Genomic DNA, 15,534 nt, shown 5'->3' on the forward strand with positions numbered 1-15,534 from the left:
GAAGAGTATGAAGGGATGGACACTGGGAGGAGGTGGCTATGGGGAGGAAGTGGGAGGGGAGCTGCTGCATTGTAGATTTTGGTCAATGACATGAGACAAAGTATATGTGAACTGCTGTATGAAAAGTGAATTTGCTGTGTAAATCTTCACCCAAATCCTAATAAAAAAAAAAAAAAGACAAGAAAGGAAGAAAAGACCAAAATGGATGTCAGAATAGACTCTGAAACTTGCCCTGGAGTGAAGAGTATCTAAAGGAAATGGAAGAAATGACAAGATAAAAGAGCTAAAGAGAAGATTTCAAAGAGCAGCTTGAGATCCTGCCTTAATAGAGAGCCACCCACAAATGAAAAGCAGCCTCCATTACTATAATGAAATGTGCAAAGACCTGGAGTTAGAAAACCAAAAGGGAAGAACACACTCAACATTTCTCAAGCTGAAAGAACTGAGGAAAAAAAGTAAGCTTCAAATTGCAATATTGAAAGATTCTATGGGTAAAATATTGAATGATGCAGGAAGCATCAAAAGAAGATGGAAGAAATACACAGAGTCTCTGTACCAAAAAGAATTGGTCAATGTTCATCCATTTCAGGAGGTGGCATATGATCAAGAACCAATGGTACTGAAGGAAGACGTGGAAGCTGCACTAAAGGAATTGGTGAAGAACAAGGCTCCAGGAATTGATGGAATACCCACTGAAATGCTTCAACAAACACATGTCCCACTGGAGGTGCTCACTCGGTTATGCCAAGATATTTGGAGGACAGCTACCTGGCCCACTGATTGGAAGAGATCTATATTTGTACCCATTCCAAAGAAAGGTGACCCTACAGAATGTGAAAATTATCTAACAATATCATTAATATCACACTCAAGTAAAATCTTACTGAAGATAATTCAAAAATGTTTTCAGCAGTATATTGACAGAGAGCTTCAAGGAATGCAAGCTGGATTCAGAAGAGGATGGTGAACGAGAGATATTATTGCTAATGTCAGATGGATCTTAGCTGAAAGCAAAGAATACCAGAAAGATGTTTACTTATGTTTTATTGAGCATGCAAAAGCATTTGATTGTGTGGATCATGATAAATTGTGGATAACATTGAAAAGAATGGAAATTCCAGAACACTTGATTGTACTCATGAGGAACCTGTACATAGACCAGGAAGCTGTCGTTTGAACAGAACAAGGGGATACTGCATGTTTCAAAATAAAGAAGGGAGTGCATCAAGGTTGTATCCTTTCACCATACTTATTCAACTTCTATGCAGAGCAAATAATCTGAGAAACTGAATTATATGAAGAATAACAGGGCATCAAGATTGGAGGAAGACTCATTAACAACCTGCAATACACAGATGACACAACTTTGCTTGCTGAAAGTTAGGACGACTTGAAGCACTTACTGACGAAGATTAAAGACTACAGTCTGCAGTATGGATTACTCCTCAGTGTAAAGAAAACAAAAATCCTCACAATTGGTCCAACAAACAGCTTCATGGTGATGGAGAAAAGATTGAAGTTGTCAAGGATTTCATATTACTTGGTTCTACAATCAACACCAATGGAAGCAGCAGTCAAGACATCAGATGATGTATTGCATGTGGCAAATCTGCTGTGAAGGACCTCTTTCAAGTGATAAGGAGCAAAGATGTCTCCTTGAGGACTGAGGTGTGCTTGACACAAGCCATGATATTTTCAATTACCTCATATGTATGTGAGCGCTGGACAATGAATAAGGAAGACCAAAGAAGAATCGATGCTTTTGAGTTGTGGTGCTGGTGAAGAATGCTGAAAGTACCATGGACTGCTAAAATAATGAACAAATCTGTCCTGGAGGAAGTGCAGCTGGAATGCTCATTGGAAGTAATAATGGCCAGACTCCATCTCACCTACTTTGGTCACGTTATCAGAAGGGACCATTCCATGGAGAAGGATGTCCATGGAGGTGGAGGGTTGGTGAAATCGGGGAAGGCTCTCAATTTCATGGATTGACACAATGGCTGCAACGATGGGCTCACGTATAGCAAATATCATGAGACTGGCACAGGACTGGGCAGTGTTTAGTTCTTCTGTGCATAGGGTCACTGTGAGTTGGAGATGACTCGATGGCACCTAAAAATAACAAATTCTGAAGTCAAGTGGTAAGCCCTCTAGATTTTGACCCATACATTCAATGGTGAGATACCAACGCAATTGTTTTAGCCAGCCACATACCTTAAAAACCATTCTTTTAATTAATGAAAAATTATTGCTAACATAGAATAAATAATGATCCCTGTTCTGCAGATTTAAGTAGCTATGGACATTCCTGAAGTTTAGATTTCCAATTAGATCAATAATAATTAAAGATAAAGTAGAAGTTAGAAAAAACTAGAGAAATCCTCAATGAGATGGATTGTCACAATTGCCATGCCAATGATAATGAAGATGGCAGAGACCAGGCAATCTTTCATTCTGTTATGCATAAGGTTACCTACCATGAATCAGAGCTGACCCTACAACAACTAGCAATAACAACCCAAACCCGTTGACAATGAGTTGACACTGACTCATAGCGACACTTCATGACAGTGGAATTGCCCCATAGAGTTTCCAAGACAGTAAATCTTTACAGAAGTGAATTAGCACATCTTTTTCCCTTGGAGGGGCTGATAGTTTGAACCATTGACCTTTTGGTTAGTAGCCAAGAGCATAACCACTTTACCACCAAGGTTCTTAACAGCAGGGTATAAATTAAAGTTGATAAACACACACATACACAAACACATATTATACTGATAATGAATGAAGCATTATATCTAAAGTTAATTACAGGCAAAGCAATATCAGTAAAACAGCTCAACTCTCATTTCACCTATTCACAAAAAAATGGCCATTTCCCTTCCCCAGGGGCACATCCCATATGAAAAATCCTTAAATCTTGAGAATACTTACGCTCACTCAGAAGGTAAACTCAGGTGTTCCACAACCTCCCTGGAGGCACTGAAACTCAGACGTGCCATCCTGAGACTGGAGAATAGAACACCTGCTATTGGAAGCAAGTTGCTTCAAAACAGTCACAAGACTGCCAGACTGTAAAACATGTTGAAAATTACACCTGTGACATCTAAAGAAAGCCTCCACCTTGTATTACAGCCACTGCCACTGTCATTAGTTGAGATGCCTGCCAGGCGGATCTTGTAGGTGCCAGAGAAGATGGTTCTTGCCCCAACATCCTCTTACCTGGTCAGTGTTATACAGTCAGTCATGAGTATTCCATTCCAAAACTGGCCTGTGCTTCCTATTTTGCAGTTCTAAATTTACTCACTCTGAGCAAGCTACTTCTGTAGAGATACCAACTCAGAAACCCAAGGAGGGGTCATTATAAGTCAGATTCAACTTGATGACAGTGAGTTTGGTTCTTTTTGTTTTATTCATCAAAGTCTCAACAGAAAACAGGTAGTTACTCTTTTTAATTTCCTTTTTTTATTTTTTTACTACTTCTAAATTTCATTTATTTTGTTGTTGTTGAGATATATACAGCAAAACATACACCAATTCAGCAGTTTCTACATGTACAATTTAGTGACACTGATTACATTCTTGGAGTTGTGCAATGATTCTCACCTTCCTTTTCTGAGTTGTTCCTCCCTCATTAATATAAACTCACTGTCCTCTAAGGTTCCTAGCTAGTATTTCAAGTTATGGTTGTCAATTTGATGACAAGAACACAATGCCTGTCTACCCATCTGTCCACCCATATATCCATGTTTGCCTTCACTGACAATGCAGTACTGTATGTGCAAAAAGGCTGAACTATTAGGTATGTCTATGCTGGGCAGAGTGTGCCCAAGATCGTGTATAAGGTTGGCAGATAATGTTTCTACAAGTGTATTACTATGTTTTGTAAGAATTCCCAGGTGTATAGTAGAGCTGACAAGGGACAAGTTTGTAGTCACTTCTTGGCCACAGCTAGCTACGCAGAGGGAGTGAGTAGTTGAACCTGTGGGCTCGGGACCATAGTCACAGGGGACATCAAACTCAAAGGGCATAACATACTACACAAAAGCATTGTTCCACATCCTACTTTGGCAAGTAGCAACCGGGATCTTAAAAGCTTGCAAACAGCCATCTAGATGCAATGATGGGTCTCTCCTCATCCAGAGCAAAGAAGAATGAAGAAAACGAAAGATTCATGGAAACAATTAGTCCAAGTGACTGGTACACCATGTGATCCTTAGCCTATATGACTATGAGACCAGACAAACTAGATGGTGTCCGGCTACCACTGTCAACCACTTGGAGGGCAATCTATGTAGTAGATCCTGGATAGAGAGGGAGAACAATGTGGAACAAAACTCAAAATCATTTGGAAAAAAAAAAGGGAGAGGGGACCAGGTTTGCTGGTCTGATAGAGCCTGATGGAACCCCCGAGACTATGGCCCCTAGATGCCCTTCAAGTCTGGAATTGAACCCACTCCTGTGGCTTCCAGCCAAACTAAAGACAGGCATATGAGGTGAACATTTACACTAGGTAGATACAATCCTTGGATAGAACTATCATGGGAGAAGAGAAGGGCTGTGTATGCAAAGGGACATAGCTCAGGGGGGCAGGAGTGCATGGAGGGAAGGACACAGGGAAGAGGTAACCATGGGGAGGAAGTGGGAGGGGAGCTGTTGCATTGTGGTAAATTGTAGTCAATGTCATGAGACAGTGTATGTGAGCTGCTGTATGGAAAGTGAATTTGCTCTGTAAACTTTCACCCAAATCACAGTTTTAAAAAAAAAAAAAGAGCATAATGCCCAAGTCCAGCCATTTTACTAGTTAAGCTTAACTATTGTTTGGTTTTAAGATGACTTCAGGGGACATTTTTGGCTTAAGTTTTAAAGACTATCTCAGGGCAACAAGTTCAGGACTCCAGAAGGACTTTTCCTAGAAAGTCTAGAGTCCATGAGAATTTGAAATTCTGTTCTACATTTTCCTCATTTTGATCAGGATTCTTCTATGGAATCTTTGATCAAAATGTTCAGTAATGGTAGCAGGCACCATCCAGTGCATCTTGTCTCATGACAAAGGAGGCAGTTATTCATGGAGGCATTTAATCACATATTCCATATCTTTTTCCTATTCCTGACTCTTCTTCTTTCTCTGTTGCTCCAGGTGAATAGAGGCCAATTATTGTGACTTGGATGGATACTTGTAAGCTTTTAAGACCCCAGACACTATGCAATGAACTAAGAGGTAGAACAGAAGCACTAAACAGATTATTAGATCAATTAACTGGAATGTCAAATGAAATCATGACCCTTAATCTCCAAACCAAGGAATCAAATCCTATGAGGTGTTTGGTTGTACACAAGCAGTCTCAGCAGCTACTTTTTTTTTTTGTCCTGTCGTTGTTATAAATATATCTATCACACAACTTTTGCCAGTCCAATTTTTTATAAGTATACAACTTACTGACAGAAGGTTTAGGGAAACACCCTAAAGCTAGTAACCATGGAGAATGATTGACCACTCCTAAGTCTGAAGGAATGAGGTAAGGGAGAAGATATAAGGAACCAGAGACAGACTCTGTGAGAGTGTCCTTGACAAGAGCTCGTGACAAGAACTGTGATCTTTGGTTGAAGGACACAGCCAGACTGCAACAACCTCACAGGAAAGGAGTGGAAGAAGCCTAAGCCAATTTTACTGTCAGTATCCTGTCATTGCACCCCATCTGCAAACCACGTCAGAAACCAAACAGCCAGGGTGACTAATGATGCAATCCAGACCGGTCAGCATCCCAGTGTAGAAAAGGGGGCAAGTGCATGTGAAGTGTCAAATGGAAAATATCCAATATTCATACAGCTACCTTTACAAGAGACAAGCCAATTCCAGCAGGATGAGCCAGAATCTGCCACCTCATAGATGCAGTTCACCTTTCCAACTGGCCCTCTTTTTACCTTCATAATGATTTTATTTCATCCCTGATTTTCCTTATCTAAGGGTCTCAGTCAGTTCTACCAATACTTTTTCCTAGGAGGTTCCAAAACTCTGACACTCAAGGAGTTGGGAGTATAGAAAAGAAAGGTATACATATTATTACCTTTTGGGTGATCAGATTCTAGCCTTTCATTGCTATGAGCTATTTTACAACTCTTTGTAAAGAGACCAGGTGGTGCAGTGGTTAAAGCAATAAGCTGCTAATTGAAAGATCAGTGGTTGGAACCCACCAGCTAATACATGGGAGAAAGATGCCATAGTCTACTCCTGTGAAGATTACAATCTTGGAACCCCTATAGGGCAGTTCTACTCTGTCCTATGGGGTCACTATGACTGCAAATCAATTCAATGGCAGTGGGTTGGGTTGGGTTTTGTCTTTGGTTTTTGTAAGTTAGTAGATAGCCAAATTCCATCTCCTGCAGTAGAGTTTCTATTGACCTCCCTTCCTTCTATGGAAAAAAACATTTTATTTCCACTTGTAATTCAACTCTTTGCTCTATATAAATTTATGATTTTTTTAATTTTTCCTTTGAACTAGATATAACATTTGCCTGGTTCCCTCATACATGAGTAAAATGAAATCTTTAGCGTGTGTTCATTTTTATGTCAGGAGATTAAGATTTTACTTTTTTATGAAAATTATCTTTTTAGTGGCATTCTGTTCTTTCCATACTAGAAGTCTCTTTGAATCCTTGAGCAAATTCACCCAGTTATGCCCTCAAAAACTGTAAATTTAGCATTTCAACGATTTCCTTCAAAGATTAAAAATAGGTACCTTGTTACTGCTTAGAAGGAACACTGGGCAATCTAGTTCTATAGAGACATGGCTTCAGAAACCCAAGAAGGAGTCGCTACAAGTCAGAACCTACTCAACAGCAGTGAGGATTTTTGGGGGGAGGGGTTGTTAGGTTTGAAAAAATAAGCAAGATAATGGCATGCTAAGGAAACAAAGACTCTGTAGTGAATTTGTGAAATGTTGAAATGTTAATCCCTTAATAGTATTTTATAGTCCTATCCTTTTGATTCATTTATTTGTGTGCTCATGACTCAGAACCACAATGAGATGTTCAATTTAATACCAGAGGTGTTTAGTTCCAAAATGTAATTACTTTATTATTTTTTACCTCCTCTCAAATTTCTGTTGGAGACAGCAGCACGTCAGCTTTACTGTGAGTGAAAGCCATAGGGGGAGTATTAGATGAAAAGCTTCCAAAATAGTTATAAGTCACCAGTATTTCGTGTGTATGTGTATGTGTGTTTGTGTGTGTGGTGCACGTGTAGGCACATGCTTTACCTTCTGTAACTAGAGAAAACAAACAAAATAATCCAAGATTCTAAAAATCATTATTTTGAAATTACCTCTTAATTTCAGGTTTGGAGAATTATTTCCAATTTCATTCAAAATTATGCCTTTCATTATGGAAATGTAACACCAGCTAAATCTGTCTACCACTCCATTTTCTTGCCTTAAATTCCACTATATGCAAACAAAAAACTTGCACAGCACTCAGATTTGACTCTTCCTTCTGGCTGAATCTTCCTAAGCTTGACCAGAGACTCACCCATGCTCTCACCAGGCCCCTCTTGAACTGCCAATCAACTCACTTCTAACCCCTCCTTACATTTTTCTGCCAATGTAAATGAACTCTTCCTACAAGATTAATTCAAACATTTCATCATCTGTGAAGTATTTTCTGATCACAGCAACTGGAATGGACTTAACATCTGCACTTCCTTTGACAAGTTTGCTTTATATATATGTATATACTGCCCTTCTGATCTCCCACGGTTAATCATTCTAAGGAGTGCCCCTATCTGGTGCAAATGTTCACCTTATATGCCTGTCTATTGTTTGGTTAGGAGCTCTGGTAGTGTAGTGCCTAAAGGCACTTGACTGCTAACCAGAAGGCTGGCGGTTCAAACCCACCAGCCATTCCTCGAAAGGAAGATGGGGCAATCTACTTCCGTAGTGATACTGCCTCAGAGACCCAAGAAGGGGTCGCTATGAGTCAGGTCTGACTCGACGGCACACAACAACAATAACAACATTGTTTGATAGGAAGCCACAGGAGTGAGTTAAATTCCAAGCCCAAAGGGTAACTAGGACCCACATTCTCCAGGGTTTCACTAGTCTTTATCAGACCATTAAACCTGGTCTTTTTTTATAATTTTGAGTTTCGTTCCACATTTTTATCCCATTCTATCCAGGAGCTCCTGCACTGATCCCTTTTGGAGTGGTTGACAGTGGTAGCTGGGCTAGTTCCTCTGGTCTCAGGGTCACATAGGCTGAGGTGCACATGGTCTACTAATAACATTGGACTAAATGTTTTCATGTGTCTTTGACTTTCTTCATTCTTCTTCACTCCAAGCAAGGAGAGACTAATTATTGTACTTTAGAGAGCCACTTGTAAGTTTTTAAGACTCAGTCACTACTCATTAAAGTAGGAACAAATAGCTTGCTTTTATAGTCACACTTGTATCAGTGTCTGTGTCATCCCTGGGTAGTGCAAGATGGACTAAATCAAAGGGGTTAAATACTATAGAAGTCCTAGGTGGCACAAATGGCTTGTGCTCAACTGCTAACATAAAGGTTGTTGGTTCAAACCCACTCTGTGCACCATGGAGAAAGTCCTGGTAATCTGCTTCTGTAAAGATTATAGCCTAGAAAACCCTATGAAGCAGTTCTACTCTGTAACACATGGGGTCACTATGAGTTCAACTCAACAGTAACTTTTGGTAACTTTTTTTTAAGTATTACAGACAGCTGATTGGGTAATCTACTTCTGTAGTGATACCACCTTGGAAACCTAAGGAGGGGTCACTATGAGTCAGATCCAACTCCACAGCAGTGAGTTTGGTTTTCTGGTTTTTTTGTTTTTTTATAGACAGCTGAGTCTTTTGCTGTCATAAATAATAAGACTACCAATCACATCTCTCTCTCGCTCTCTCTCCCCCTCTTCCTCTCTTTCTCTCTCTCTCTCTGGATTTTAGAATAATTAAGAAACAGGTACAAGAGTTAGGCAGGGGTCAATGTCAGTTTTACTGCTTGTAAAGATGGACTAGAAGGCACTGCTTAAATCTGAGGCTGAAATCAAGCTTCCTATGATCTACCTCAGAGTTACATTAGCTTACTTACCCACTATTAGGGCCAAGACTCCCCTACTAGGGCTTGCAAACCTTTCAGATAGAATCAGAACTGGAGAGAATATATATTACCTTTAAACATGCCTGGTGCAGTGGTTAGAGCACTTAGCTGCCAACTAAAATGTTGGTGGTTTAAATCCACAAGCCACTTCCATAGATGAAAGATGTGATCCTTTCCTGTAGAAGAAAGATGAGGTAATCTGCTCCTGTAAAGATTTACAGCCTTGAAAACCCTATGGGGCAGTTCTACTTCGTCCTATAGGATTGCTACAAGTAGGAATCAACTCAACAGCAATGGGTTTGGTTTTTTTGGAAAACAGCCTTAGTTACATATGTCCAGGAACCCTTTTTCCTGTGCTCTCATGGTGGGGAGTAAGCAAAGGAGATAGAGTATGGGGTAAAAGTGATTTACATCAAAATTCCTGAGGGATAGAAATCCCTATTTTATGACCTGTAAGGGTTCTAGGTGGAGCAAATGGTGTACACTCAACTGCTAACCTAAAGATTGACAGTTCAAACCCACCCAGCACTACCATGGAAAAAAGGCCTGGAAATCTGTTTCTATTAAGATGATAGCCAAGAAAACCCTGAAGAGTAGTTCTACTCTATAACACATGGTGTCACCATGAGTTGGAATCAACTTGAAACCAAGAAGTTTTTTGTTTATGTTTGTTTGTTTTTGTTGTTTGTTTGTTTTCTTGAAGGAACACAAGATGAATAAGAAAGTGGTTGTGTCTGCAGACATATAAAAAGGCATAATTAAGTAATTCAGTCTCGGAGTAGCTGGCTCATCATCTTTTGTCCTTTGTGAAATGTCATCTCCCAAAATATCAAATATTGCCAACTAAACCTGTTGATAAGACAAGATTGAATTTATTGCTCGTAATGGTTAGAGTGAAGATGAACTCCACAGAGCTTTGGCAACGTCTCTGGGGACTATGGGACAGTATTACAGGGGTCAGGTTAGAATTATTGTGAATTGAGAGTTTGGTGTAAGGTGTGTTTTTCAATGTGAGGACTTGATTAGAGTTGGATGAGCATCTCAATACAATAGTCTAGGACTGGTGGAAACATCAAGGCAAACGTTTTGAAGCCAGAGATTCAAGAATCTTGGATGAAAAATGTCTGTTGATGTTTCCATTGAAGAGCCGATGGATCCTTGTAAGTGAAAGAGAAAGGCAGGAGAGTCAATGTCAGAATGGTGCAATGTGAGAAAGACTCTACCTTCCATTACTGGCATTGATGATGGAAGGAGGCCACAAGCCAATGAATATGGGTGGCCTCTAGAAGCTAGAAAGTGAAGGAAACAGATTTTTCCCTAGAGATTCAAGAAGGAACAAAGCCCTGCCTGAACCTGATTTTAGCCCAGCGAGATCCATTTCAGATTTCTGATCTCAAGAACTGTAAGACAATAAATCTGTTGTTTTCAGCTACCAGTTTTGTGAAAATTTGTTACAGCAGTAATAGGAAACTAATGTAAGCTCTCTAGTGCTCAAAATCATAAAACTGAGAAGTTCTCTATGGCAATTGCTTCAATAGTGACGAACTTCTACTGCCACTTCAGCCAAAATAATTCAGACCTTTCTGCTCCTTCCATCCTACATAGTTAATCTCTTTAAATTGGGGTCAAACGTTCAAATGGCAGGGACAGCCAAGCAATATAAATGAGCAAATAGATTGAATGTAAGCAACTGGCGATTAAGTTGTAAGCAACTGGGGAAGAGGGAGACAATCTGAAGAATGCATGCACCATCTAAAGCAGTGCTGTCCAATAGACTTTCTGCAGTGATTGAAATGCTCCATATCTGCACCGATACAGAATATGATAGATACACATGGGTACCAAATACTTGAAAAATGTAGTGCTGTGATTGAGAAACTGAATGTCATAGATTGAATTGTGTCCCAAAAAATATGTATCAACTTGGCTGGACCATGATTTGCAGGGGCTTGGCAGTTAAGTAACAATGTAATCACACCTCATGATGTGATCACTCAATCAATAGGAATTAGGGTAGGATGTAATACCTTTAGTCAGGTCACAGCCCTGATCCATGTAAGGGGAGTTTCCCTTGGGTGTGGTCTACATCATCTTTTATCTTACAAGAGATAAAGGAGAGAGAAGCGCACAGAGGAGGGTGTTCTGGTTACCTAGTGCCACTCTGACAAGAATATGTACCACAAAGAGGATGCTTAACAAACAGGAGTTTATTCTCTCATAGATAGTCTAACTTTCTAACTTTCATAGATAGTACTAACTTTTGTAAGTTGGTTCAAATTTTATTTTAAGCAGTATATAGGCCAAAAAATTTGAGAAGCTATATTCTGTTAGCAGACTACACAGTCTTCCCTCTGCTCTAGATTTCAACAATTTTTATTAGGCTCAGACCAGGCTGCCATATTTACCAGTTACCTCTGAGAGGCACTTTCCCCAGTCCCGATATTACCAAACCACACAGCAGCCATTAATTTAAGTCCATTATAAGCCCCAAGGTCAGCAGAGCATGGCAGGCTGCTGAACAACGACATGGCTACATGCAGGGTCCAAGTGTGGCATAAGCTAGAGATCATTCCCAAAGGCTTCTGCTTTATATACAGGAAGTAGACCACATCCCTAAGGCAGCTACTCAGCTGCTCCCGGTAGATTCCACCTTGGAGTTGATTACTAGTCTCATCATGGGGAATACTGAATGCAGCTGCCAAGCCACTCAACCAGGTCCAACCAAGTTGACACACAAACTAAACTACCACAGAGGGACCTCAGTATCACCAAGAAAGAAGATCCGGGAGTGGAGCATGTCCTTTGGACCTGGGGTATCTGCACTGAAAACCTCCTAGAGATAGGAGAAGAAAGATGCCAAGCCACATGAAGATCACCCAGGACCAGAAGCTCAAAATAGACAAGGTCCTTCCTCCACAGCCAATAGAGAAAGAAAACCTTTCCTTAGAGTTGGTACCCTGAATTTGTACTCCTAGCCTCCTAAAGTGTAAGAAAATAAATTTCTCTTTGTTAAAGCCATCTACGTGTGATATTTCTATTATAAAAGCACTAGATAACTAAGACACTATTTTAAATTCTATTTAAAATATAATTTTAAAATTATATTTAATATTCATTAATTTATATATAAATTTATGTTTCTATGCCTAAGACATTTGACTGCTAACCAGAAGGCTAGCAGTTCAAATCCACCAGCCACTCCACAGAAGGAAGGTTGGGCAATCTACTTCCATAGAAATACTGCCTCAGAAACCCAAGGAGGGATCACTATGAGTCAGAACCAACTCAATGGCTGTGAGTTTGTTTTTATGTATACCAACTTTCATAAGTTGGCTCAAATTTTATTTTAAGCAGTATATAGGCCAAAAAAATATTGAGAAGCTATATCCTACTAGCAGACTACACAGTCTTCCCTCTGCTCTAGATTGCAACAATTTTTATTAGGCTCAGACCAGGCTGCCATAAATACCAGTTACCTCTGAGAGGCACTTTCCCCAGACACCAAGGAAAACCACAAGGGAGATCTAGAAGTCCTGTGGGCTCAGGACACAGACACTCACTTTCTTTGTCATTGTCATCATCTTCTGAATTTCTGTTTTTGTCTCTGATCACATGATCTATCCAGTATTTTATACTCCATGAGACCACAGACCACATTTTATTCTTTTATGTAGCACTCATTAATGCCTAGAATAGAGATTCCATTTTTTTATTATTATTGCACCACAGAAGCAAATTTTGTTATAGGCATGTTCCATCTAGAGAAAAATTAATGTAAACAAAATTTCAGATTTACAACAGATAAGTTAGTACATGATTTTACATCCAACCAGAGCATTATTTTAATGGCAACTTCTTCTACCATATAAAAGATATTATTGTATTAATAATAATAATAATAATATGCAATTGTTTGGTACCAAGCAGTGATTATGCTATACTCTCCTGTCTAAGTTGATTATCTCAAAATTATTAACAGTAAGATAGGAACAACATATCTGACAACCCCGCCCTCTGTCAGAACCAGAAAACAAATAATCTTTTTATTCAATTTTTAGTTAATATATAAAAATTATTTATTATAACACCATTATTTCCATATGGCATAATTTGCCCAAGAGGATAATTCTACAGGCAAAAGAAGCACAGTATAGTATCCAAAGCCAAATTACAATTTATTAAAAACTAAATGTCATTTAGAATCTCTAGACCATTGCTAGATTTTGTTTAGATTCTCTGGACCACCAGTTAGTGCTAACAACCAAGAAATATTGGACACATGCAATTAAATAGACTTTATGAGTTAAAACATAGTATATACAATTATCATCACAGTCATTACAGTAGATGAAAACAGAGGATTTAGGTAACAAGGCAAGTCAAGGAAAACTGTGTTAATCCTTTACCTAGTGAAATGCATCTAAAATTTCACAAGTCTAAGAAGTAGGAGAAGGCATTTTTTAAGTACCCAAAGAGAATCTGTAAATGTGACCTCAAAAAAAAATCATAGGAATTTGAAGGCTGCTCTAAATCTCACTACAAAACAAACCTGTTATACATGGCTGAGATCATGCCACAGTGCATGAATATATCAGCAGTTTGTAAAAAGCTAGGCCCATCTTCAAGTCCAACAGAAAAAGATAAATCTTACCATGTGCTGTATTTTCCTGTAATGAGAGCTCTGAAGAGAAGACATATTCATTAAGTTGGTCTAACAGAGACTTCTTCCAAAAAGTTTTGGCTAAGGAAGTGTCAGAAGAAGCTCATTATGTGGTAGGTTCAATAACTAAGGTAGTGCCCCCATATTGACTCTAAAAACAGCAACAATTTAGACAGATTCTAAAATGCTCTAATTAATTTACGCTAGGTCTAAACAACCATAGTGCTAAGACCAAGGTCACAACTTCCTTTGAGCTATTTCAGCAACTTAAATTTTGACATCCTGATCAAAGCAAAAATGATTTAGCTGATCAATGCTCAACCTCCAAGGTCCCTCATAGTCTAGCATATTCCAACCAATTCTGTTATTGCAAAGACGGATGAAATATCCAGCTCTTTCAATCTAAAGATCATTAATTTTAGGACTATGAGTCCCAAGTCTTGAGTTAATGAATTTGCCTGCCTCACTGTTTAATAAGACGTTAACAGTTGTAATTAAGCTTTAATGATAGTATTAAAATGCAAACCAGGATAACTCATATACTTTTCTATGACTTGGAAATAGAACTTTTGTTCTATGAAACAAAATCTCTTAAACAGCCCTTATACATCAATCGACCACAGGAAAAAAAATCTATTAAAACTGGCTTTATGCATAAATTGAAATAGAATCATTTGAATGAATTTGATAATAATTTAACTGGCACTTGCATGGAGCTTTAAAATGTACAAAGTATTTAAACAAATATTTCCTCATTTACTCCTCACTAATATATTGTGATCTGGGCTGGAGGCAGAACATTTCAAATTTCCCATTCTACAATTTAAAATGAAAACATAATGCAAAAAGTAGTTGGCTCCAAGAGTGAGCTGAGGGTTATGTTAGATTTACAAAAGAAACATTCACAATTTATTTTCTTGACAAAACCATCAACAATTTCCTTGGAATCAGAACTATAATACTTAAATGATTCTTGGGTCTAAATTACATATTTGAAACATTAAACACCATGACATTATGTGGGCAAGTGAAATTCAAACACAAAGATAAAAATGAATAAGTAGCTATAATACTAGTCAACCTGTCAATCACCATAAAAGACAAACAGAAAGGAAAGACTCAAAATTTGTTACTTAAGATAACTGTGACTTAAACTTGAAATAATTTTTAGAAGGATTTCAGTCTTTAAAATTAGTCTGTTCTTATGTTTATGTTTTGAGGACTTTATGTGTTTTAAACATATAACAATGATAAAGAAAATATTTTAAAACAATATTAAACATTTAACTGCATTCAAAATTGAAATAAGCAATTCCAAGGAGCAAATAGAACAAAAATATTCAACAATGAGCAGAAAGTAAGGAGGGCCTATGGTTCTCTGCATAAATAAGTAAGGACAAGATTCTGAGAATTTGGCTGGGAACAGAGTAGAGTTGGACCCCTTCACTTTTGAGAGAATCAATGCTGACAACCATTACCTGTGATTACTACTTATATGAGCTTCATACCTAAAGGGCAGATGGACACATACTAAAAAACCAAAACAAACTCATTGCCCTGAGTTGGATCTGACTCATAGTGACCCCTCCTTGGGTTTCCAACGCGGTATCACTACGAAAGTAGATTGCCCAATCTTGCAAGAAGGAGTTCAGCCAATCTACTCTCTGACTCAGTGACTGGCTCTGTTAATAGTCCCATCATCACTGAAGGATGAGTCTCAAGAATATGAGACATGGTTTTGGAATGGTGACCAAGAGGTGAACA

Source organism: Orycteropus afer, unplaced genomic scaffold (assembly GCF_000298275.1).
Source record: "Orycteropus afer afer isolate SDZICR_OR568_19922 unplaced genomic scaffold, OryAfe1.0 scaffold00003, whole genome shotgun sequence".
In the NCBI taxonomy this organism is placed as follows: Eukaryota; Metazoa; Chordata; class Mammalia; order Tubulidentata; family Orycteropodidae; genus Orycteropus; species Orycteropus afer.